General features: G+C 55.5%; 1 protein-coding gene across 2 annotated transcripts in view; it reads left to right on the top strand.

The window, feature by feature from the left end:
- TNS1 (tensin 1) overlaps positions 1 to 24,043 on the top strand; it is a 174,042-nt gene that overhangs the window by 33,402 nt on the left and 116,597 nt on the right. The window contains exon 1 of one of the 2 annotated variants that reach the window (XM_082840654.1): positions 2,286 to 2,325. The exons of the other annotated variant lie outside the window; for it this stretch is intronic. The gene's annotated coding sequence lies outside the window, so the exon portion shown is untranslated. Of the gene's footprint in view, positions 1 to 2,285; positions 2,326 to 24,043 lie in introns of those variants that run through there. 2 annotated transcript variants of the gene reach the window in all.

Here is a 24,043-nt window from a genome sequence, read left to right as displayed (position 1 = left end):
TTTTATTTTCTTATTTTAATTTTTAAATTAAAAAATTTTTTTGGCCGCACGGCATGGCATGTGGGATCTTAGCTCCCCGACCAGGGATTGAACCCACGCCCCCTGCACTGGAAGCACAGAGTCTTAACCACTGGACCGTCAGGGAAGCCCTGAGGGTTCCACTTTTATAGCAGACCCCCCTCTCTACCTCTAGAAGAGCCTAGATGGCTGACATGGACTACTGTCACTTCCCTCCCCTGACCAGGGCTGACCCAAGCCCCTGAGCAGCCCCTGGTCTGCAGGGGTGTGAGGGTTAGGCAGGATAAGGCTATTTGGAGACAACTTTGTCTCAGAGTTGGGGCAGTGAGGGCTGGGCAGGGGCCCCAGGAGGCCTGGGCCAGGTTTTCCTACACAATCTCAAAGGCACGTTCTGTGGAACCAGGTCTTTCCCATCTCTGGTCAGTTCCCACGTACTTACAGATTGAGGACACTGTCAAGGTTGGTAGGTTCTGAGATGCTGGAATTTGGGACTCTGGGAGGCCAGCCACAGCTGCTGCCCCATCACTGCCCACCGACTCTTCCCATCTGGGAGGGGATGAGGTCATCTTGCTCTGGAGGCAAGGGGTGGATGCAATGAGGCCTCCGTCTCTGCCCTCCCCACGTAAGGTCCTGAGGAGGTGCCTCTCTCCCCGTCTCCGTCCTCCTGGGCTTCACTGTCACGGATTGGGGGGGGGGTTGGGGAGCAGCCCTCTCACGTGCTGACCATCTCTGTGACGCTGGCCCCAGATGCCACCAAATCTTTCCTGAGGCCGTTTGTTCCTCCCGGGGCTCCCCTATCACTTTACTCTTTGGAAAATTGAAGCCTGGGTAAGTGTTTGGCTGGATTCATAAAATCAGTGAACATTAGAACCAGAAAAGATCTCTGAAGACCTTTGGATCCAAACTCATCGGCCAGCAGGGGAAACTGAGGAGGCTCAGAGATGCAGGCCACTGACCCAGGACCTCACAGGAGGGTGGCCCAGGTGGCCAAGAGAAGGACCTTTGAATCTCTGGAGGGCTGAGTGGTGGGGAGCTTGTCTCTGGAGCCAGCCCGTCGGATCCGAGCTCCTGCTCTACACCATCCTGTGTGGTCTTGGACAAGTCAGCTAACCGCTCCAGGGTCACTTTCTTCAGCTAAAATAACAAGGGAGATTCGAAGATTAAGTGAGAGAGAGGGAATATTCTTTAAGTGCCAGGCGTACAAATAGGTATGCAGCAAATGACTTTTTCCTTCCCCTCAGAATAACCCTATCTGCTTCTTTTATCATTTGTATGGTACCCCAGACTTCAAATCACATTTCCCCCAATATTTTTAATTGTAAAAATTTTTTTGCATATCGAAAAGTTGAAAGGATAATATGGTAATCTCCCTGATTCTGTAATAAACACGTTGCTACATTTGCTTTATCACATTTCTATCTCTCCCTCCATCAATCCGTCTTATTTTTATTTTTGGATGTATTTCAAAGAGAATTGAAGCATGCATTTCATTAATGAGAGTTCAGTTCAAATCATTTTTGAATATACAGTCACAAACGTCCTAACTCAGCCCAGAGAAAAAAGCCAAGATTGTTATCCCACATTTGACAGAAAAAAAACAACAACAAAAAAAACAGGTTCAGAAATGAGATTTTAGGTCTCCAGTCACAAAATGAGTTGGAAACAGCATAAGGCAGAGCGGTTTACAAAAGTTGGGAGTTGCTATTATTATTATTGTCTCACCAACCATCCTTCTCCACCCAGTAGCCCTTGGACCATTTCTCTGTAGCTGTGTCTCTTCCATGGGGTCCTGGACCTCTTGGCATCCTGCCCCCTCTGCCCCGAAAGCCCTCTGTCCCTCGCTTCAGGTCCCCTGGGAGGCTGCTGGGCTGGCAGCCATGGGGGGGCACCCTTCTAGGCATGCCTTGCCGCAGGCATACGGGCCCTGCCGCCCAGCTGGCCGAGCTGGGAGCTGGACGTGAATGCCCTGGCCGAGTGCTTCAGGGGTTAAAGGAGGCGGCGGCGGGCAGACTGCTGGCCGGCTCCGGGAAGGGGGAAGGAGGAGGCGGTGCGCTGACAGCCCGCCCGCCTCCACTGCCAGGGGAGGGAGCCTGGCGAGCTGCGCCCTTGCTCAGTTCCCAGTAGGGGCCCTGGGACCAGCTCTGCCCCCTGCGCCAGCTCCCTGCCTGGACACAAGGCTCACTCACGCCCTCCTCTCGGCAACCAGCTTCTTGCCAGCCACAGCTGCTGCCCCATCACTGCTCACCGCCGCCCCCCGTCCTGTGAGCCCAGACACCCATCCCACCCAGTGGCTCCTCTGCCGGAAAGGTGAGTGTGGGGTGTGCGTGTGTGCGCGCGCGTGCATGCGTGCGTGCGTGCGTGTGTGTGTGTGTGTGTGTGTGTGTGTGTGTGTGTGTGGCGGGCTGCCGGCACTGGTGCTGTCAGGACCACCAGTGGGGCATAAATTAGAGGAGGGGGGAGGTCAGTCTGCCTGCTCACGTGCCTCTGGGCTAGGTAGCCCCCCAGGCCAACGTGTCAGCCCCCTGCCGCCGTCAGTGTCTGGTTCTGGCAGGGATGTCTGGGGCGCGGTTGTCCCTGCTTGGAGGGAGACCAGTCACAAGGAGTTTTGTTTGCTGGGGAAGTTGCTGGTGTCAGTGGCTGCTTGAGACCGAGGCCAGCAGGGACGAGTGGGGAGGGACACACTGACCAAGGCAGTGGGGAGGTTGGGGCATTTCGTCTCCAGGGTCCCTTCCCTTGCCTGCCTGCTGTCGCAGGGCTGCCTGGGGGCGAGGACCACGACACGGGCGTGGGCAGTTTTTCCTCTCCATTTCTTGCCCTGCCATGGGCGGGAGCTGTTACTGGGCACCTTCTTCCTCCTTGGGGCTCTTCTTGCTTCCACGCCTCATCTCCCAGGGGCAGCCACGTCTGCGAATGAGGGTCTGGCAGGCTCAAGAAGGTTTCCCACTTCACCCTCCTCAGCGTGGGTCCGTGCTCCCTTGCCCATGGGCACAGCCTGGCATGAGTGCCCCCTGCCGCCCTCCCCCAGCCAGCAGCTCCGACTCCCTTCTCACCCCTCTGGGTAGAAATAGCTAATCCAGGTGGTTAATGAACAGACACACGCAGCTGCCTTTCACCCCCCGCTCCTTCCTCTCTCCCCACTGCTCTCTCCTGCCCTGACCCTCGGTCATGCCTGCCACCCCTTACCAAGCCCAAGCCCCCATACAGAGCTAACCTCAGTGTCTGTCCCCTACCCTCAGTTCAGGACCAGGGCCAGGACTGCCTCTCCAGATGTGTTTAGGTTGGGCACTGTCTTAGAAGAGGAAACTGGGAGGGTGGTGACCGAGGGGTGACCAAGAGAAGCCCGCTGTGCTCCCGAACTGGGCTCCCTGCAGGGGGGTGGGATGGGGTTAGGGGACAGGATGGGTGCTGGGTAGGGGAGGAACTGGCTTGGGGAGGGCAGAACAGGCGGTCGTGGAGTGAGGCTTAGAGGGGCAGCTGGAGGCGAGGGTTCTAGAGCCTTTGGGGACAGGGGCTTCTCTTCTGGGAGCCCCGGCGTTCCTGCCATGTGGTAGAGCCAGCCAGGGGTTTGGGAGGGTGCGGGGGGAGCACCCTTTTTCCCCGAGTCTCTGCTGGGCCCCTTCCTGCCGCTGCCTGGGTCGGGTGGGGGCCACTGTGGCTCAGACTCGGCCTTACGTTGCCCCCACCCCTGCCAGCTGGCGGCTACTCCAGTCTCCCCCACCCTCGCTCTCCCCCAGGACCTCAAGGCTTGCTAAGGCTAAGGCACCCTCTGCCCTGACCCCTCTGGCCTAGGAGAGTAGGAGGGAGGACCTGGACCTGGCTCTGGAGTGGGGAGCTGGCTGGGACAGCTCTCAACGGGATCAGTGCTGGGGTCGCAGTGTGGGCTTGGCCTTGACTCTGCTGCCCGCAGAGGGCGGGGAGTGGAGACAGTGGGCCAGGGCCTAGGAGGGTCTCTCAGCCAGTCTGATAGGACTGGGAGCCAGAACTTTGAGCTGAGAATTCTTGGGTGGCGGAGGAGGCAACCTGGGAACCTCTGCTTCCAAATCCTTGGCCTTGAACCCTTCTGGCTCTCCTTCCTGATCCCTCATCCCATGCTTCATCCTTCACTTCCCTCAAAGCCCCAGTTCAGAATCTCCCATGGGGGCTGCGGTGTCCAGAACTGTAAACACAGGGAGCTGGTGGCCAGGTTGGAGGGGGGCCGGGGTGGGGTGCAGAGGAGTTCAGAGAGGAGGTTACTCTCTGGTGACCATCTTCTCATTGCTGAGGGACTGTGGCTGAAGCTTTGGAGTTTGGGAACTCTCAGTGCCCTGTTCCTACTGAAGTAAGAGTAGGAAGCCAAGGGGCAGGATGGATTTTAGTTTGGTGAAGGAAGCTCAGCTCGGTGTAACGAAGGGCTTCCTAACAAGCCTGGCGGGTCAGCAGGAGAGAGGGCTGCCTTGTACGGTAGTGAGCTTCCCGTCTGGGGGCGGGGAGTTCAGACAGAACCGGACAGCAGCTTGGAAGGATTCCTGAGCTGGGATGTGGTTAGAAGGGATGACCTTGAAGGTCTCTTGGGATGCTGAGGTCCTGGGATTCTTAGAGTCGGGGAATTCTCTGACACCCGGATCAGGGAGCAGGAAGGCAGTGGCCTCTGGCCTGGGGTGTGGGCACAGGCAGGACCTCTCAGGGTCCTTTTGTGCCCTGCCAATGTTCGGGGAACAGAGAGCCTGACGCTCTGCCCTCACACCCATAGCTCACTGCCCCACCAGGTCTGCTTCCTGCCAGGATTTTGAGTTTCTTCCGATTCCTCTTGTCCCACTGCTTGCCTTGCCCAGCTGGTTAACCCCACAAGGGCTGGAGCAGACCTGTGGGCCCAGGGCACGGTGTAGGATGGAGGGGAGCCCTGCTCCCCTGCAGTTAGAGCCCACATCCCGCCTGAGGTGCTAACTGGGGGCAGTAGGCAAGGAGGGGGGTGTGCACTGAAGGTGGGCAGCTTGAGCCCCTGTCCAGTTTGCCCCCCAAAAGGGGCCTCCCCAGCCTGCCTGGAAATGGTAGGCAGTGGAGCCAAGATCTGAGATGGGAAAAACACAGGGGCTGCACTTCTCTGAGCCTTGGTTTCCGAATTTGTAAAATAATACAGGGTAGTCAGGGCAGCTAGAGGTAGTTTGTGTAACTAACTGCTGGGGGTGCCAGCCAAGGGCGTAGTTCTAGTGCCTCTCTGGAGTGTGGGAGGAGCCGGCCACCTGCTCCCCGCCACTGGCCTCTCCAGACCTGTTTTCCAAGGTTGGGGTGGGGGGCTTGAGGGCAGAGAGGAGAGGCAGGGTAGGGGTGGGGTTCAAGATTTCTGAGCATCAAACCCTGGGAGACTTGAGTTTCCCCTGATGGAGCGTCAAGGTGGGCTTCTGGGGTGGGCTCTGGACCCACACTGGATGTCCCAGCCTGCCTCTCTCTGCAGCCCCTCCTCTCTGGATGCCCTGGGAGCCCTTTTCTCCTTAGTGGAGAGAGCGAAGGAGTAGGGTCCTGGTCTCAGCTGAGGATGAAGTCCCTTCTGATGTCTAACTTCAGTACCTTGGGACCAGATGAAGCTGCTCAGTTAGGATGCTTCTTCCTCTGGTCTGACAGGGACCCAGTGGGAGGGGCAGGAAGGTGAGATGCTGAGTGTGCCCTTGACCCTGGAGAAGTCCGGGTCGGAGCTGGGGTGGCCGGCAAAGGGTTTCAGGTGCAGCTACTCCGGCTTCTTGGCTTATTTCTGGGGCCTTGAGTCTCTTTCACCCCAGAAAGGGAAACCGAGGCCCAGTTGAGGGATATGTATTGAAGGGGGGCAGAGGAAAGTTCTCCCAGTTACTCGACTCTGAAAAAAAGCGAATCAGAAATGGGTTGGTGCTGCGGGAGGGAGGGAGGGATCTGGGGAGGCTGGACGGATTTTGTCCCCAGCACCGCCCATGGCCCCCGTCTTGGCTTCCAAAACTATTAGGCGTGCAGAGCTGTGGGCACCAGCAAGCTGGAACGAGGGTGGTGGCGGGGGCAGGGCTGCCAGTCCTGTGGGCCACGCCACCCCCCCCTCGGGTGCCCCCTCTATTATGCATGGTCACATGCAGCCCTCCCCTCCTTCCTTCTCGCCAATCACCTGAAACGCTTTCCCATGGTGGGGGGCGGGGCCGCAGAAGGTGCAGCTGGGTCCCTGGCCTGCCTCTAGCCAGCTTGGTGACCTTGGTCATCTTCCTACTTGTCCACACCTCGGTTTCCTCAGGGAGGGTGGTCGGTGTCTGTGGGGTGGGGGGTGGTAGGTGGGCCCAAGGCCGTCCCTGGCGCTGCCAGTCCTAGTCCGTCCTCCAGGGTTCGTCTGGGCTCTCTAATCCCTGCCTTTTTAGGGCTGCAAGCCTGTAGCTCAGGCCTGGGTGTTCCAGGAAGCAGAGCGGGACTGGCCCAGAAGGGCTGTGTCCTGGGGAGCTGATGGGGCATGAGGGGCTACAGGAGGGCCCGAGTGGAATCCTGTCTTTCTGCCATTATGGGGCGAGGGTCCCAGGCCTAGGTCAGGGCCCCCAGGAGACTTCCTAGGCCTTCTCCAGCAGAGAATATGGGACCCCTCAGTTTTCCTAGCCCTTGCAAGCTTCCTATGTGCTCACCTGTCTTCGAGATGGATTACAAGCCCCTTGAGGGCATGCCTGTGCCACTTGCCTCCCTGGTGATCCTTGCTGTGCCTGGCACAGTGCTGCTTAGCGCGAATCAACTGACTAACGAGGGGCAGACGGGTGAGAGTTTCAGACAGTTTAAAAATTTTTAAAAAAATTTTATCCTTTAATGCAATTTTTAAAGGTTACGTTCCATGTACATTGGAACGTAATGTTGGCTAGATTCCCTGTGTTGTACAGTACATCCTTGTAGCCTAACAGTTTGTACAACCAAGAGTTTGTACCTTCCGCTCCCCTACCCTTCTATCCCCCCACCCCCGCCCTGCCACTGGTAACCACTAGTTTGTTCTCTCTCTCTGTGAGTCTGCTTTTTTTGTTATATTCACTAGTTTGTTGTATTTTTTTAGATTCCACATATAAGTGATATACAGTATTTGTCTTTCCCTGTCTGACTTATTTCACCTAGCATAATGCCCTTGACAGTTTTAATAATAATTTCTGCCTCATAGTGTGGTTGTGAGGATCAGATGAGTTAGTTCACTGAAAACACTTTGAACAGTGCCTGGCACATAGTAAGTGCTCAATAAATGTTAGCAATTATTATTATTGCTATTATTATAATTATTACTGGTGGTGGTGGTGGTGTCCTTCCAGGAGCCCAACTCTGGGTTGGCCCTTTTCTCTCTTGCTGTGGTTGTTCCACCCCTAAGATAGGGAGGCTTATGGGACCAGAGAGTGGAGGAGATGTTGGCATCATTTTCCCCCAAGGGGTCCTAGCATCAGAGCCCAGAGAAGAGACGTCCTCCCCCCCTCCAACTCTGTCTCTCTCTGTGACTAGGGGCTGGTGGGGAGATAAGGGGACCTCTCGAGGCCTTCTCTGCCCAGGGAAGGGAGCTGTGTTTATGGAGAACTCTGAGAAAGCTGCCATCACAGTAGACAAGATGCATTATTATAAACCAGCCCAGGCTCCCCTTCTTGGATCCCATCCATTCCTTGATGAGAGTCACTGAATCAGAGACTCCCAGGCCCAGCAAGGATGTGGCCTGGCCTCCAGGCAGGCCACTCTTGACCTCTGGGCAAGCTACTCTTGACCATGGACTATACCCATAGGGGTAGCAACTATATTTGAAAGTGAGATTCCCCAAATAATGCTGCAAGTTGCTGTGTCTTATACCCTCTAGGTCTCTCTGAAGTCTAACCTGCATCCCTCTTTTAAATTTCTTTTAATTTTTGGCTGCGTCGGGTCTTCATTGTTGTGTGCGGGCTTTCTCTAGTTGCGGCGAGCGGGGGCTACTCTTCGCTGCGGTGCTAGGGCTTCTCATTGTGGTGGTTTCTCTTGTTGAGGAGCACAGGCTCTAGGCGCGTGGGCTTCCGTAGCTGTAGTTCGTAGGCTCAGTAGTTGTGGCTCGTTGGCTGCAGAGTGCAGGCTCAGTAGTTGTGGCGCACGGGCTTCGTTGCTCCACGGCATGTGGGATCTTCCCCGACCAGGGCTCGAACCCGTGTGCCCTGCATTGGCAGGCGGATTCTTAACCACTGCGCCACCAGGGAAGTCCTAACCTGCATCCCTCTTGCTGCAACTTTAGTTTAGTCCCTTATTGGTAGGAGGTGGGGGAGAACCATGCCCAGCCTTTCCTGCATGCCTCAGAGCTGGGAGCTTTGACCCCATGGTGGCAGGGGCAGGCTCTTGGCCACACTCCCTCACCATCTGAGGCCTCTCTGGGGTCCTCTGCTTTCTGGTGCCCCTGATGTTCCTCGTTAGTAGGGGTCAGCCCTCAAGGCCTGCCAAGCTACACCCTCCACCTAGCCCTGGTTCCCACCCAGGAAGGCTGAGGTTGCTCCGGGTTGGGGGTGTGAGCTCCATTTCCGGACCCCTGGTCCGCCCAATTGCAACTGCAAAAGGCATTAAGCTTTTTTTTTTGGAGAAAGAATGGGCTTGGGCTGTTGGTGATGACAGCTGCAAAGGGTTCCTGAGCTCAGCCCGACCCTATCTCGCTTCCCTTCCTCAGCCCCTGCTCACCTCTGCCCCATTGCTAGGCCATTGCCCATCTAGAGGAGGGGCTTACCTTTGACCCTTGACCTTGACCAGACCTGAGTAGTCAACTGGTCTCCGACAACCCTTTATGCGGAGCAGCCTGTGGGTTCAGCATGGGGCTTGTTGCTAGGGGGGCGTTGCCCAGGGGCAGACAGAGGGCTTCAGGGGATGCATAAGGGAGGGTTTCTGCCCTGGGGTCCCTGTGGCCTAGGGCAGTGGGAGAGCAGGGCTCCTGCTCTGTCCCTGGACTCTGGACCAATCCCTTCCCTTGCTGGGCCTGATGTCCTCACCTGTAGGATGGAGGGCTGGAGAGACGCTGGGCTGGAAGAATCTGCGAGTCCATTTCCCTGCCGGAGCCTCCCCCCCGGTCCCAGGCTGTGAACTTCGCCTTGCATTGACCTTGCTTCCCTCCCCACCCCGCCCCCCCACCTCTGGCAATCACTGGCAGGAAGTCCTGCTGATTAGGGCCCTAATCACCAGCTGAGACTCCCAGAAACGACGAGCTGGTAGAGCAGAGAGGGGCCACCAGGCCAGGAAGGGGGAAGCACGGGGAGTTGCCCCCACCCAGGGTGACATGGGCTGGGGTGTTGGCTGTGACTAGGGGGCACTAGATGCCTGCTTGGGATTGGGGGTCAGCTCCTTGGGCTGGGGCGGGCGGTGCCCGGACACCCACTGTCAGGGCCGTGTGGCAGCGGCTGAGTGCAGCTGGGCACACTTAAAAGCCTTTTTGGGCATCTACCCTCTACCACGCAAGGTGCCAGGGGTATGTGTGGGGCTGGGAAGGCCAAGGAGACATGGTCTAGTAGGAAACAAAGGGGAGTAGACAGAGGGTTTCTGCAACATGCAGTGGGGGCATCAAGCAGGAAGGAGTGCACACGAGCTGGTGGAATGGAGAAGACTTTGGAGAAGAGGTGCCATTTGAGATGGGTTTTGAAGGTTGAGAAGGAGTTCGGCAGGAAGGAGCAGGGACAAAGGCTTCTTCAGGCACAGGGGAAGGCATGCACAAAGGCGCAGTGGCACGCATGTAACGATGGATAAAATAATGGCTCCAGGCCTGTGTCAGAGTCGGACAGGCTTAGGTGTCCCTCCCACCTCTGCTGCTTACTAGCTGTATGACCTTGGGCTGAGCCTCAGTGTCTGCATCTGTAAAATGGGGTTAATATGCAATCTTATAGAGTTATGGTGGGATGAAATGAGATTGTACTTGTCAAGTGCCTACTTGTGAAGCTCAGTGTCTGCCACAGGCCAAGCCCACAGAAAGTGGTTTGTATGGGAAAGGCTGGCTTTGTGGGAGCCTGGAGGTGTTGCTTGGGGTCCGGCTGCGGGGGATTTTCTGGGAGAGGGAAACAGCAGAGGGCCTTCACGTAGGAGAAACACAAAGAGGGTTTTATTTAGGAAGGTGATTTGGGTAGCTGTGAAGGCTGTCCTGAGCCAGGGAGACCGGAGACAGGCCACAAGTCCAATCTCCTGGAGTCCCTGGGCTGGGAAGCCCTCTCCTGAGTCACTTCGCGCCTCTGGGCTTCCTTACCACGTGCTATGCTCCTCTCCTGGATCAGGAGGCTGGAGATGCACTGAGATCTCCTTCCTGGAAGATCTTTCCGGACAGAAGAGAGCCCTCCTTGGCAAGCCTTCACACATGAAGGGATGGACGACTGCAGCAGGCGGGAATGGGGGTAGACCGCGGGCAGCTCCCATTTCTAAGGAATCAAGGGACTCCTTTGGGGGGCTGTCCTTCAGCACTTGCCCAGCACCCAGTAGGTGCTTACTATTTGTTGAATGAATGCGTGAACAAGGGTGGCCCCTGGTCAGTGCGGAGGCAGGGGGTGCCCAGCCTGACTGTAAGTGGTCTGGTTAGGGTCTGGACAGGGGCTGCCCTGTAGCCAAGAGGAATGTTGAGTGTTGCAGTGGCCAGGTGCTCAGCAACTGCATGGATGAGGGAGCGGAGATTTCAGGAGCTTTAACTGCCTGGAGTGAGGTCCTATCACAAGGGCAGTGTGGCACGGGGGGTCACGATCACAGACTCTGCAGCCACGCCGTCTGGGTTTGAATCCTGACCCCACCTCTCGCAGGCTGTGTGACTGCCGGCAACTTACCTAACCTGCCGGTGCTTGAGTTTATTCAGCTGTAAAATGTGGGAACCAGAAAGAACCGTGTCTTCTGGACCTACCGCATGACCTTTGGTTATTATTACTGCTATGGTTATTACCGTTGTGGATGCAGAGGGAGAGAGCCGGGCAGGGGCTTCTTGGCAGGGATGAGAGCGGCTGCGCAGAGCGGGCTGGGAGAGCGCTAGCGATAGGGGGAGGCTTTGAAGAGTCCTCGGGGCCTCATGAGCTGCCTCCTCGGACACCACACATGGTGCTGCCTCTGCTGTGGCCAGCTGAGCCGAGCTGAGCGTGGGAGCGGAGGCAGCAGCCAGGCCTGGATTCCAGGCTGGAGCCCTGGGAGACAGGGGCGAGCCAGGGCGAGGGGTGGGGGAGGAGAGGTGAGCAGAGAGGAGGCCAGGACTCTCCCTAGTCCCCAGCTGGGACCCCAGGAATTCCTTCCATCATCTCTTGCCAGAGGGCCTGGCCTTTTAGCTCCAGGGCCTTCAGAAGGCCTGTGGTCCATCTCCCTGCTTCCTGGGCAGACTGTTTCTGATGCCTCTTCACTGTTAGAAAGTGATTACTCTATACTAACCATCATCTGGCTGCAACTCCTTTCTTCCCCCTTCAGCTCGCCTTCAGCTCTGCCACCGCCCGTGTTGTGGAATGAGCAGCTGCTTTGCAGCACGGGAGAGTGAGGGTAGACTTCAGTGCTCTTCCCTGACTTGGGGCAGGGGGAGGGGATTAGCTGGAGGGACTGGTGGCAGGGGGGTCGGATGGCCTGTTTCTAGTCCCCCTTTGGCACTGAGTGACCTTGGGAAAAGCACTTCCCCTCTCTGGGCTTCAGTTTCCTCGTTTGTGAGATGAGAAGGTGGAGTTAGGAGAGTTCTTGCGTTCTAATCAGTGATGGAGTTCTGCAAGTCCATGGATCTTTCTGAACAGAGAGGCTCTTGCTCTTGGGGCTCTTGGAAGAGTTGTCCACCATGGACGTGGGGGCCCTGGAGCGTCTTTACGCATCTACTGGGAAGCCTGCTGAGACGCTGAGGAGGTCCCTTCCAGCCCTGGGACTGGAAGATTCTTTGCTCGGTGACCTCTCCTCCAGCTCCATTTCTTAGAACAGAGCGGAGGGCAACAGCTGTCAGAGTTGAATGGGCCAGAGTTTCTGGGTCTCTGTCCCAGTGACTCAGGTGGGGATGTGCTGGCGGGATTTGAGCTGGTGAAGTGAGGGAGGGAACTGGGCAGATCTGCCAGCTCCCCCTTGGCCACGCTTCGGGGACGGAGTGGGAGTAAGTGATGTGCTGAGCAGTGGACGTGCAGAGAGGAGTGAGTAACAGTTGTGAGTAATGGCTCAGTGTCTCTGCCGGGCAGGTGGCTCTTAGACTGTACAGAGCTGTCTGGGGCTCCGGAAATGCTCCCTGGAGGCCAAGCCACTGAGTCACGGCGGCAGCCTGAGCTTTGCTGCCACTGCCCTCCTTAGGAGTTGGGAGTCCAGCCCCAGCTCCTCCCCCCATCTATACCTCCACACCCCCTCAGCCCCATAGCTGCCCTGTTTCGTCCTCTAAGCACCCTAGTGACTTGGATTGCCTGAAGCAGTATAGATTTTGTATTCTGACTGTCATGGGTTTGAGTCCCAGCTCAACTGCTCATAACCGAGTGGTCTTGGGCAACTTACTTTTCTTGTTGAGTTTCAGTGGCCTCATCTGGAAAAAGGGAGTATTGCCTGTTGTGCATATTGTTGAACGGGTTAAATGTGGTACTATGTCTGAAGTACACAGTACACGGTAGGTATTCAAATAAAGTGGTTGTCCCACAAACCCTAAACTCTGTTTTGCTTCTCACCACCTCCACCTCTAAAATTCCTGCTTCTGTGCCTTTATCCCATAATTTTCAGGATGCTTATCCTCCAGTTAGATCTGCCCCATCGTTTGTGCACATGCCGTCCTGTTTCTGCCACCTCCTACCCAGCTTCCGTCTGTGTGCCTTACCCCCTCACCTGCTCTAGCAGAAGGATGGGCAAGGCTCAGGTGGCCCGGGCGAGTCCAAGGGGAATTTGTCACTTGTCCGGCTGCAGTGGGTGGTCAGGCTCCTGTGGGCACCTCACATCCCCCACCTCTGCTGGTTCATGCTCTCCCCTCTCCACTGTCTGCCCACATGGGTCATTTCCCCCTCTGGCATTCTGAAATCAGCTGAGCTCAGGGCCATGCAGACTGCCCCTGCTAGTAGGTGTGCTGGCCGTGCTGCTGTGTTCCCGTCTGTGCGGCTCTGCTTGGGGCGGGGTGGGGAGGGAGCGCCAGGGAGTGACTTTGCATCTGCACCTGGCAGTGGTCCTGTGGTGTGTGTGTGCGCGCACACGCTCTGCGTGTGCCTCGGGGCGTCTGAGCTGTGTTTGTGCCGTGTCTCTGGGTCACTGGGCCTGTATCTGATGTGAGCTCTCTCTCCTGTCCAGTTAAAATCTGCCTGTTTTCCCAGCCAGATAAAGCCAGGTCTTCCGTTGCCTCTCCCTCCACCCCCTCTTCCCTCCAGACCTGGTTTCGGATGTGTGCATCTTGGAGGGCCTCCCGGGGAACAAGGAAACGTTGCAGAGGGGTGGATATGCGTCAGATGGAGCTGAACAATGCCGGTGACAGCCAGGCCTCCGCTGGCCTTCAGTGCTGGCCTGGCTTCAAGTCTCTGCGGCTGGCTAATTGGGAGCGAGAGGGGGCTTCCTGCAACTCAGCTGCAGATGGATTTAAAGGAGCTCCATGGAGCTGGGCTTGCCCTGCCCTGCCCTGGGGACCTCCTGCTCCTGGGGCTCCTGGTGCAGTCCATCAGAACAGATGGGGTTCCAGAACACCAGCCCTTGACAGGCGCTAATCGTGCGGAACAGTCACACTAACTCCTCCTGTCGCTGCCATCTGTGGCCCAGGAGTTTTCTACATGAGTGAATTTTCAGATAATTGAAGCTTAGGCCACCTAAGAGTCGAAAGCTCCAAAGAAAAAAAGGTGAATTGCTTTGATGGGAATCTTTTGCGTTGTATTATACTGCTCCGAGCTCTGACTTAAGGCAGACAGGACCTTCCTCTCATTCTGTTATTGTTCCTCAGTTTTTTCCTCTGTAAAGTGGGCATATGAACAGAACCTACCTCACAGGGTTCCAGTGAGGATTGCATGAGTTGAGACACATCAAATGCACATAGTATGCCCCGTACAGTTTGCGACCCTGTAACTGAAGGCGCTGAGGCATGGAGAGGTGCAAGAACTGCATCCGGCTCAGATAGAAGGGAGCTGACGTTTCCCAAGCATGTGCTGTGTTCCAGACCTTTTTACTCATGTCATCTCAGTCAACTTTATTTTGTCCTCCCAACCACTCTGCAAAGTAGGTTCTCATTATCCCCAGTTTACAGATGAGGAAACTGAGACTCGGGGAGGTTCAATAAGGTCTCAATAGCCGGTCTATGGCAAATGGGTATTTGAGCCCAGGCCTAACCTAGTCCAGGGCTTTTCTAATCCTATCTATCTCTTGTCTTTTGGTTGGAAACTCATGATCCCTCAGTGTGTTCAGGAATTTGGAAATGAGGGTCCACAAGCAGAAGGTGTTATGATCTATCAGAATTGAACCCGCTCCCAGTTACCATGTTTGGGTTAGGTTCAGAGCGGTTTGGAGTCCGGTGATGAGACAAAATGACCTTTAGGGGTCTAGGGAACTCAAGAGCACATATGGACTTTGAGAATACAGAAGTTTTCTCCTGTTTGCTTTTCTTTTGGCAAGCCTTAAATCTTTAAAAAAAGGAGGTAGGTAGGCATCGGGAAGGCCTTCCTGATAGCATCGGCACAGGGCAGTGATGCAGGCAGCATAGGGAGCTGAAGAACCAAAAAAACTTTAGGGAATTTCTTCAAATCCAAGATGTCTTCTTCCCGCCCCCCCCCCCCCCATTTTAATATTTCTGAACTTGGAATGCATCTTACGGTTGAAGTGTACAATACATTTCGGGTAGCATTTCCTCCTCAAAAGTTCTTGTCCAGTTGATGGTGCCCCAGACAATCAATGGTATCTTTGAGATTAGGAAACAGAGCCGTGAACACCTGTGGTTTGCAAGGCCTCTCGCAGATGTGGAAGGGAGAGAGAGCTGCAGGCCATTGCCCTGCCCTGAGAGCTGACTGTGGCCGGGTTTAAGAAAGCAAGAGGAACCTCTGATGTCTGTGTGGGTTTGAGGGTGGCCCCTAGCCCTGGAATTCTCAGTCTGGGACCTCGCTCAGCCCGTCTTCTCCTCCACCCCCCTGCCCCAGCCTCCTCCACCAGGGCCCCTGGTGTGCTCCTTGGCAGTTCCAGAACCCTCTGGCTTCTTGGGTTTCCCCCTTGCTCTTAAATTTGTTTCCCATGCATCCTTCCTGCCTTACTGTTTTAGCACAGCTTAGGGTCAAAGGCTTTTTTCCCTTGAAAGTTTTCATCTAAGGTCAGAAACCCTCATGGGGAGTGAGAGGATGGGGCAGTCTCCCTCTGGGTGTAATTTCTGGAAAAACAGATGGACTTGAATCCCAGTGCAGTAATAGCCCTCTTCATACCTCCGTTATAGCAGTTACTGAGCTCTTTATAATTCTCTGTTTACATGCCTGTCTCCTCCACTGGGCCCCAGGTTCCCCTCCTGGACCAGGCCATTCTTACTCCTCTCTGTCTCCATAGCTGGGAAAGTGGCACCAAAGGGCCCTCAGTCACTGTTGTTGAAGGAATGCTTGGTCTTGCTTCTGTGCCCATCACCTCCCCTCTGTCCCCAGTTCCACTAGAACCTTGACTACAGACCGCAGCCCTTTCCTTCACCAGATTCTTCTAGGAGCTTCCTAGAAGCGATGTTTTCTCTGCTGGAGGCCGCGCCATCCAACCCACCTGCTTTGGAACGAATGGCCCTTCTCCAGGCAGGGAGGAAGGGCTGGGGTTTTCCCTGCTCTTTAGATCTTAGAAGGTAACCTTGAAGTCTGCATTTCCAGCTCCCTGTTCAGTGCCTCCACTTATGTAACAGAGGCCCTGCTTCCTCTGAGTCCTCCGGGCTGGGTCCCTCAGTGGTGGCTGACTTCTCCTCAGTCTTCTTATATCCCCTTGTACTGCTCTCGGTAACCTCGCTCCTCTGCTCCTGACCCCAGCTCAGAGCCTCTTTTCACTTTGGTCTCTTCTTCTGCCACCCCCCACCCCCACCCCTGGCCCAGACATCTCCCCGGCCCACCCACCTCAGAGGCTATGCCCCCCATGAATCTCTAGCTTTGACCCCCTGACTGGGCAAGGTGCTATGGTCCTGGGCAGAGCTGAGGCTTGGGGTGCCGCCAGGTTGGAACTCTGGTTCCATTACCTACTGGTTGTATGACCTCAGGCTAAGCACATTACCTCTCAGGCTAAGCACATTACCTCTCAGCACCTCGTTTCCCCATCTGTAAAATGGGCTGGTAACCCCTACCTCACAGTGTACCATATGGAAAAAAACCAAACAGACTTGACAGTGGCGTTCTCTGGCTGGAGCACGGGCTTCGAGGCAGAGAGGTGAGGAATGGGACTGGAGAGAGAGACACAGCCAGGTCTCGAAGAGCCGTGAGGACCATATTAGGGCATCTGGACTTTATCCCTTGGAGCCGGGAGCCATGGAAGGACTTCAGGCAGAGGAGTGGTATTAACGGCTATGCCTTGTAGAAATAGTTCTCTGGCTGCCGAGCGGAGAGTGGCTTAGAGGACTGGACTGAGGGCAGGGAGGCCTGTGCCAGGAGGCCGTTGTAAGAATCTCCACGATTAAAGAGACTAGGGGTGAGGGGGTGGCTTGGAGGGATATTTGGGTGGAGGAGTTGACCGGGCTTGGTTGGGGGGCGGTGTAGGAGGAGTGCAGCCAACCCTCAGGTTCGGGCTGAACAACCTTGGGTGGCCCGGAAGTTGGGTGGTTGTCAGTAGCCACGAGGGAGCCCAGGAGGAGGCAGAGTGGGGACAGGGCTGTGAGTGCAGGATGCTGACCAGTGTCAAGCCCTGGGCCCAGCTGTGCCTGTGGCCCCACATGCCCCACGCTTGTCATTGCCGACCCCTGGCTCCCCTCTTGTGCTCCCAGGGCCTGGCGCCTAGGAGGCACTTGGTACCTGTTTGCTGGACTCATCTTCTCTGATTTTCTGCTCATGAGAAGTCTGGCCTGGCGTGGAACCTCAGCCCTCCCAGGGTCACTGACTTTGGGTGTGGGCCAGTGTGGCCCCTGAGCTGGGCCCTTGGGGCCCCAGCTTGGGCTCCAGGGCGGGCAGATCTTCAGAAAAGATGTTCTGCCACCAGCTAGGCATCCGGCGATCTGGGTGCTATCTTATGCCATCCTTCGGGTAAGCTCTGAAGGGGACCGGCTGCAGAGGGCAGGGCCTGCTGCTAGGCCTGCCCCACCTGCTTTGCTGTTGCCAGAACCTTCTTGGGAAATATCTGCTCTGAAATATCACAGTCCAGTGGGCTCAAGAGGGTCAGGCACACCCGGCCTTCCCCTTGGTTGGCGTTGGGCTGTGCAGGTCAGGGCTGCTGTGTGTGGGTGTGGCTAGAAACTTCTCTCTCTGGAGAGCCTCATCTTGAGTGTGTTACAGGGCCTGGAGGCTGGCAGAAGCTGGGGCGGCCAGTGAGTGGGGCCTGAGGAAAGGCTCCCGAGATAAGACGGAGGGTTGGGCTACCGGAGAGCTGCTGGAGCTGTGAGGGCGGGTTGATTGGGTCAGTGGTCCAAGAGGAGCCTGGCAGAGGAGGATTTGGGGGAGGGGGTGGGACTGGGGCTCTGGGGGCAGTGACCAGCGTCGGCTGTCTGGGTCATCCCTGTGTCTTGTCTGCTTGGGTTCTGAGTCAGAGACTGCTGGCTTTGGGGAAAGGGCCAGGCCCCCTCCTTGCCCCTGGCTGGCTCCCTGGCCCCAGAGGGGACTCTGGGCTGGGGCATGGCTCCCCGCCCCTCAGCTCTAGGTGTCCCTGGGAACAGGCCCCTTCTTGCCTCCAGGAACTTGACGCAGTTCCTTTCCCGGTCCCGAGCAGAACTCTATATAAGGGAAGGAAACAGCCGAGCAGGTCGGGACCAAGCTCTGGTGAGGATGGGTGGCCTGGAGGGGAGGGCGCAGGCCTGGGGAGGAGATAGAGCCAGGGCAGTGGCCCCTTCCTCCCCGGGACCCCCCTGCCCAGGGCTTGAGGCTCAGTCTGGGAGGCCAGTGTCTTCAAGCCATGCTGTGGCTCTGCCCCTTTCACCCCGGGCCTTGTACTGGCCCAGTCCCCGCCCCCCAGCCCCATGGCCAGGGCATTTCGTAGCTGCCTGACCGTGAGCACCCTCGGGTCTTGGAGGGGTGCACTGCTCACCCCGGCTTCCAAGCCACGCCCTGGTCCACTAGGCTGGGCCTCCCAGCCTGCCCTTGCCTCGCTGGCAGGGGCCGACTGGGTCTTTCTTGATAGAGCCCACTGGACTCATAATGTGACCTCTGAGGTGCTGGGCTGTCCACAGACGGGGAGTCGTCTGGCTGTGTCCTCAGTCATGGGGCGTGCGGGCTGGATCCCCCTGGGATCATTGTCTCCATCACTCTTGACCCCTCTGGTGTCTCCTGAGTGGCCAGGGCTCAGAGGATGGCTGCCGTCCTGGTTACAGGTTCCTCAAGTGGGTCCCAGAGGGCGAGCAGCAGACAGAGCTGAGGGCAGGATCCCTGGCTCTGTGAAGGGCAGGAAGGGGAGTGGTGCCCTCCCATGTTTTGGGTGGGGGAGAGAAGTAGAGGTTGGAGGGAGCGTCGGTTCAAATGAGGTGGGGATGAAGACCTGCAGGTTTCAGGGTGCCTGATGGCCCCTTGTCTCTAGGCTTTGGGGCTCTTCCCCCCTTGCTCCTTCTCCCATTACTATTAGTGTTACTGCACATCTCCTGCTTGCCTTAAGCTCCCCGTCCTTCACCTCCCCCTGGTCCCTCTCCTACTCAGGCACCTTCGGTGGCTCCCCAGTGCTGGCAGCTAAAAGTCTTAACTCCTCTGCTGGGCATTCAGAGTTGCCCATCGTCCAGCCTGGAAAGAGACTTTTTGGCCAGTCTGCCTCCCTCATCTCCTAACACGTGTCCCTCGGTGCTGTCTCTTCCCTTCCCCCACTCTGTGTCCCAGCCAAAGGGGATTCTTTTGACATGGAAAACCTTCCCACCTCCATGCCTTGTTTGTGTGGTTATTTCCACCTGAAAAGCCCTTTTCCCATCTCCACCTTCAAAACCTTATCCATGGACCTAGTGAGCTCCAGGCTCTGAGCAGAGCCCCAGAGCTTCTCGATGCAAATGACCCATGTGCTTCCTGCCCTCATGGGGCTTGCGGGGGAGTCGGTGAGACACACAGTAGACAAACAGAAGCAAGGCGTCCTGGAGGACTGGCTCGGGTACGCCCTCCTCCGTGGAGCCTGCCTGGGCCCCCCGAGCTCTCTCTGTGCTCTCACAAGTGGGGGCCTCACCCGGCCGTGGGGACAGTGTGGCGTGCTGGGAAGAGCAGGTATTGGAGTCAGGCTGATTCGGCACTGTCACTTGATAGATCTGTCATCTTGGATCTCACAGGATTGTTGAAGGGCTGCCTGAGATCCTGTAAGATGAGGATGCTAATAACCTACCTCAAGGGGGTCGTGAAGGGATAATGTACACAAGGGCTTAGAACCGTGCCAGGCACCCAGTGAGTGTGCATAAAACTTTGGCAACTACCGTTTATACTTCTGCCAATACTACTACTTCTAGCTGTTCGGCTTTGGGCAAGTTGCTTAAATTCTCTGAGCCTATTTACCTCAAAAACTTGTCAACAAGATTAAATAAAATAACGTATATACAGCAGCCGGCTCAGTGGCCAAGAGTGGGTCCTCTGCAAACCCCAGTTTCCTTCCTTTCCACGTATCTTCCGGTGTCATTCGAGGTGGGTGCCTGGAGTTGTTGGGACAGGGACGTGTAGCAGGTGTCAGCAAGAACTTCTCTGGAAACAGCCCAAGTGTCCATCCACAGATGGATGGATAAACACAATGTGGTATATTCATACGATGGAATAGTATTTAGCCTCAAAATGCAATGCAACTCTGATACATGCTACAACATGAATGAGTCTTGAAAACATTATGCCAGGCGTGTTAGTTTGCTGGGTCTACCATAACAAAATACCACACACTCAGTGCTTTAAACAACAGAAATTAATTTTCTCACAATTCTGGAGGCTGGAGGTCCAAGATCAAGGTGCTGGCAGGTTTGGTTTCCTCTGAGGTCTCTCTCCTTGGCTTGTAGACGGCCACCTCCTCCTTGTGTCCTCACAGGGTCCTCCCTTTGTGCGTGTACCCCTAGTGACTCTCTGTGGGTCCTGATCTCTTTTTGTAAGGACACCAGTCATATTGGATTAGGGCCCACCTTAATGGCCTCATTTTAACTTAGTTACCTCTTTATAGGCCAAGAGTGGGTGCTCTGAAAACCCCAGTTTCCTTCCTTTCCATGTATCTTCTGGTGTCATTTGAGGTGGGTGCCTGCAGTTGTTGGGACAGGGACGTGTAGCAGGTGTCAGCAAGAACTTCTCTGGAAACAACCCAAGTGTTGTATTCAGTCGTATTCTGAGGTATTGGGGGTTAGGACGTCAACACAAGAATTTTGGAGTATACAATTCAGCTCATAACATTTAGCGAAAAAAGCCAGAGACAAAAAGGCAAATATTGTATGATTCCTTTTGTATGAGATACCAAGAATAGGCATATTCATAGAGACAGAAAGTAGATTAGAGGTTATTAGGGGAGATAGGGGAATTATTGTTTAATGGGTGTCAGGTTTCTGTTTGGGATAATTAAAATGTTCTGGAAATGGATAGTGGAGATGATTATACAGTATTGTTATACAGTGCCACTGAGTTACACTTAGAAATGGTTAAAATGGTAGATTTTATGTTATGTGCATTTTATTTTTATGTGCATTACAAAAAAGGGACTAGCAAGACATAGGGGGAAAAACCCTTTTCTGCTCAGGATTATATGAAATGCTCGATTCAGAGGCTCAAGTGGTTCTAGTTTAGGCTGAGACCAAGGCTGTCCTCCAGTCCTGGGGGCCAGGTGGATGTGGGTGTGGGAAGCCTCTCTGGAGGGCTGGGATTTCATGTAACCAATCCTGAGACTGGAGGATGGGAGTGTCACCCAGTTGGGGACCAGGCCCTGCCACTCGTCAGGTAGTGAGGTGATGGGGGCAGTGGGAGGCGGGTTGGGTTTTCACCTACAGCTCTCCCCTTGCCGGCTGACTGACCCTGGATAAGTGTTATGACCTCTTCGAGCCTCCATTTCTTCATCTGTAAAATGGGAGCAATATTACTGACTCTGCAGTGTTGGAGGGTCTCAGAGACATAGGCATATGGGAGGATTAGCTCCCCTGCTCAGAGCAGGTGCTTAACCAATGGCAGTGATTTTACCACTGGTGGTGACAGGTGCTTCCTTTCCTCAGAACTTGAGTTTCTTTCATCTTTCCACAAATCTTTTGTGAGTACCTACTGTGTGCTGGGACCAGCGTGATGAACAAGACGTGCTCCCTGCCCTCATGGCATTTGATTTCTAGAGGGGGAAACAGATTATAGACAAGAAAATAAACACATCTATCATTACAAATTGTAATTAGGTCTGTGAAGGAAGACATAGGAGTTCAGGAGAGAGAATATCTCTGTGTAATCTCTCTCTCTCTCTCTCTCTCTCTGTGTGTGTGTGTGTGTGTGTGTGTATGTGTGTGTGTGTGTGTGTAACTTAAGGGAGTCAGAGAGGGCCTCTCTCTGGGGTGGTGGCATTTAAGCTAAAGCCAGAAGGAGAGGAAGGACCCAGCTATGCAGAGAGCTGGGCTAAGAACATCCGGGCAGTGGGAACAGTATAAACAGAGCCCCTGGGGAAGAACAGAGCCAGGTGTGTCCCAAGGACTGAGAGGAACCTACCCCTTGCGTGTGGTTTTGGGTCCTGGACGAGGGGGATGGGCACAGAATGATGGTGGGGAGAAGGACAGGGACCAGGCTGTGCAGAGAGCTCTTTGCTTGGGTTGCCTGCTGACTGGTGCTTTAGACCCTCCTGTCCTGGGGGAGTCTCCAAGGCTGTGCCCTATTGTTGGCACTGTGCCTGGGGACCTTTGAAATTCAGAAAATATTAGTAGTAGGGGGCTGCTAAATGCCAGGCATTGGCCTCGATCGGGCCTGCTAACACTCACATCCCGGCATCCCCGGCTCTCTAATTGCGGAGCCGCACTGTTCTCCTGCAGTGGCCTTGGGCAAGTTGTTACCCTTTCTGTGCCTTCGTTTCTTCCTCTGTGAAATGGAGATAATAACCCAAATGTATAACCCATACATTTGAAAAATATATATTTATTTATTTGGCTGCACCGGGTCTTAGTTGCAGCACACGGGACCTTCGTTGCCGCACGCGGGATCTTTTAGTTGCGGCATGTGGGATCTAGTTCCCTGACCAGGGATCGAACCCGGGCCCCCTGCATTGGGAGTGTGGAGTCTTAACCACTGGACCACCAGGGAAGTCCCAACCCATACACTTTCTATTAGGATCAAATGAGTCCAGGGAAAGGGCTTAGGACAGTAACAGACACATCCCATCCCAGGATGCACATCCCATAAGCTTCCTGTTACCACTCTCGTTGTGTATGGCTCTGTGGAAATTCGTGTTTACAGGAGAGTTGACACAGCAGAGAGGGCAGGAGCATATCTCTGTCTGGAGCCAGACTGCTGGGTTTGCATCCTGCCTTCTCTGCTGGACAGTTGATTAACCTCTGTGCCTTGGTCTCCTCATCCATAAAACAGATGCTCAGGGTGGTTGTGAGAATGGAGTGAGTTAATTTACGCCAAGTACAAAGCACAGGGCCTGCCCTGTAGCAAGTGCGATGGAAGTATTTGATGTTGCTGCTACTTTTATTGCTGTTATAGTTTTCAGAATGGAAAGGCTGACCTGGGTACTGATGCATAGTGGAGGGACACCCGGGGAGGAGGCTTACCTGAGGCCGACTTCCTGGGCCTGAGCCCTGAAATCCTATGCTGCCAGCCCTGGGGAGGCAAATGGTTGGCATCCCAGCGTCTGCCCCCTCTGCAGAGGGAGGCTTCCTAGCTGGGGTCCCCAGGGCCAGTGGGAGCGGTCACTGCTGGCCACAGGGCACGGACCAGAGTGGCAGGGGGCCCTGGCTCTGCCTGGCACATTCCAGGCTCCTGAGAGGGTGGCCAGGGGCCAGGGTGCCGGAGGGAAGGAGAGAGCCTTTTAAGGAAACATTTCTCTGCTTAAAAAAAAAAAAAAGAGACAAGAAACACTGAAACACACAACAAAGTTAGTGGGCTGGCTGGCCAGCTGTCCTGGAATGCACAGCTGTGGGTGGTGGGTGGAGGAGGCCACTGGGGGGCAGCAGGCCACGAGGGGCACCCAGGCATCAGGCCCTCGGACTGGGGGTCCTCAGCTGCCCCTCAGATCTCAGTCCTTGGCGGGGACAGGGAAGGGACCTGGGCTCAGGTCCCATTTTTTCCACTCCTTGGGGTGGTGCTGGGGTAGCAGCTCTCCCTCTTGTCTCAGAGGACACCTGTCCATCCTGCCCTTGCCTCAAAATGTGTCCGTAACGCCCTCTCTCACTTCCCCAAGTCCCAGTCCCGAATGGAGACTAGACACCCACTCTCGTGGATTGCAGGTGGAGACGGTGGCGGTGGACGTGGCTGGCCCGTGGCTGGGAGGCCGTGGCTGGCCCGTGGCTGGGAGGTCGTGGCGGTCGCCGGCAGCATGCCCTCCTCTTGCAGCTGATCCCACGTTTAGGTTCCCAGCCTCATCCCAGCTCTCGCTCCAAGGAAAGGAGCAGGTCAGGGCGTGCCGCTCTGTGGATTGACCCGCTCCCACCTCGGCTTGAGGGCCCATGGGTGATAGGAGGAGTAGGGACAGGAGACACTGGGAGCCTGGCCCTATGAGGTTGAAACCTACAAGCCTCAGAGTGGGATTTGGGGCTGGGGGCAGGAGGAGACAGGCAGGAGGCCACTGCTGGTTGCGGGACTCCTGCCCTCAAGATGCCTAGGGGATAGCAGTGTCCCCGTGGCTGAGACCTTGTCGGGTGGGCAGGGTGCCCTGAAGGCTGCAGCCACCTCCAGACTTTCCTGCCCTTCTGGCCTGTTCTTCTGGCATCCTCCACCCCACCCTTGGCCACTGATCAGCTGTGTGACCTTGGACAAGTTGTTTAACTTCTCTGTGCCCCCTGCACCTCCAAACAGAGGTATAATAGTACCTACCTCATTGGGTTGTTGAAAGGACTGCATGAGTTAACGTGGGTAAGGCATCGATAATAATACCTGTGCACATTCAGTATGCATTATATAGGTTAGATATT

The sequence above is a fragment of the Leucopleurus acutus genome, assembly GCF_964270905.1.
Source record: "Leucopleurus acutus genome assembly, chromosome: 6".
Classification (NCBI taxonomy): Eukaryota; Metazoa; Chordata; class Mammalia; order Artiodactyla; family Delphinidae; genus Leucopleurus; species Leucopleurus acutus.
The sequence above is the reverse complement of the archived record's forward strand: the minus strand, read 5'-3'. Positions and strand labels throughout refer to the sequence as shown.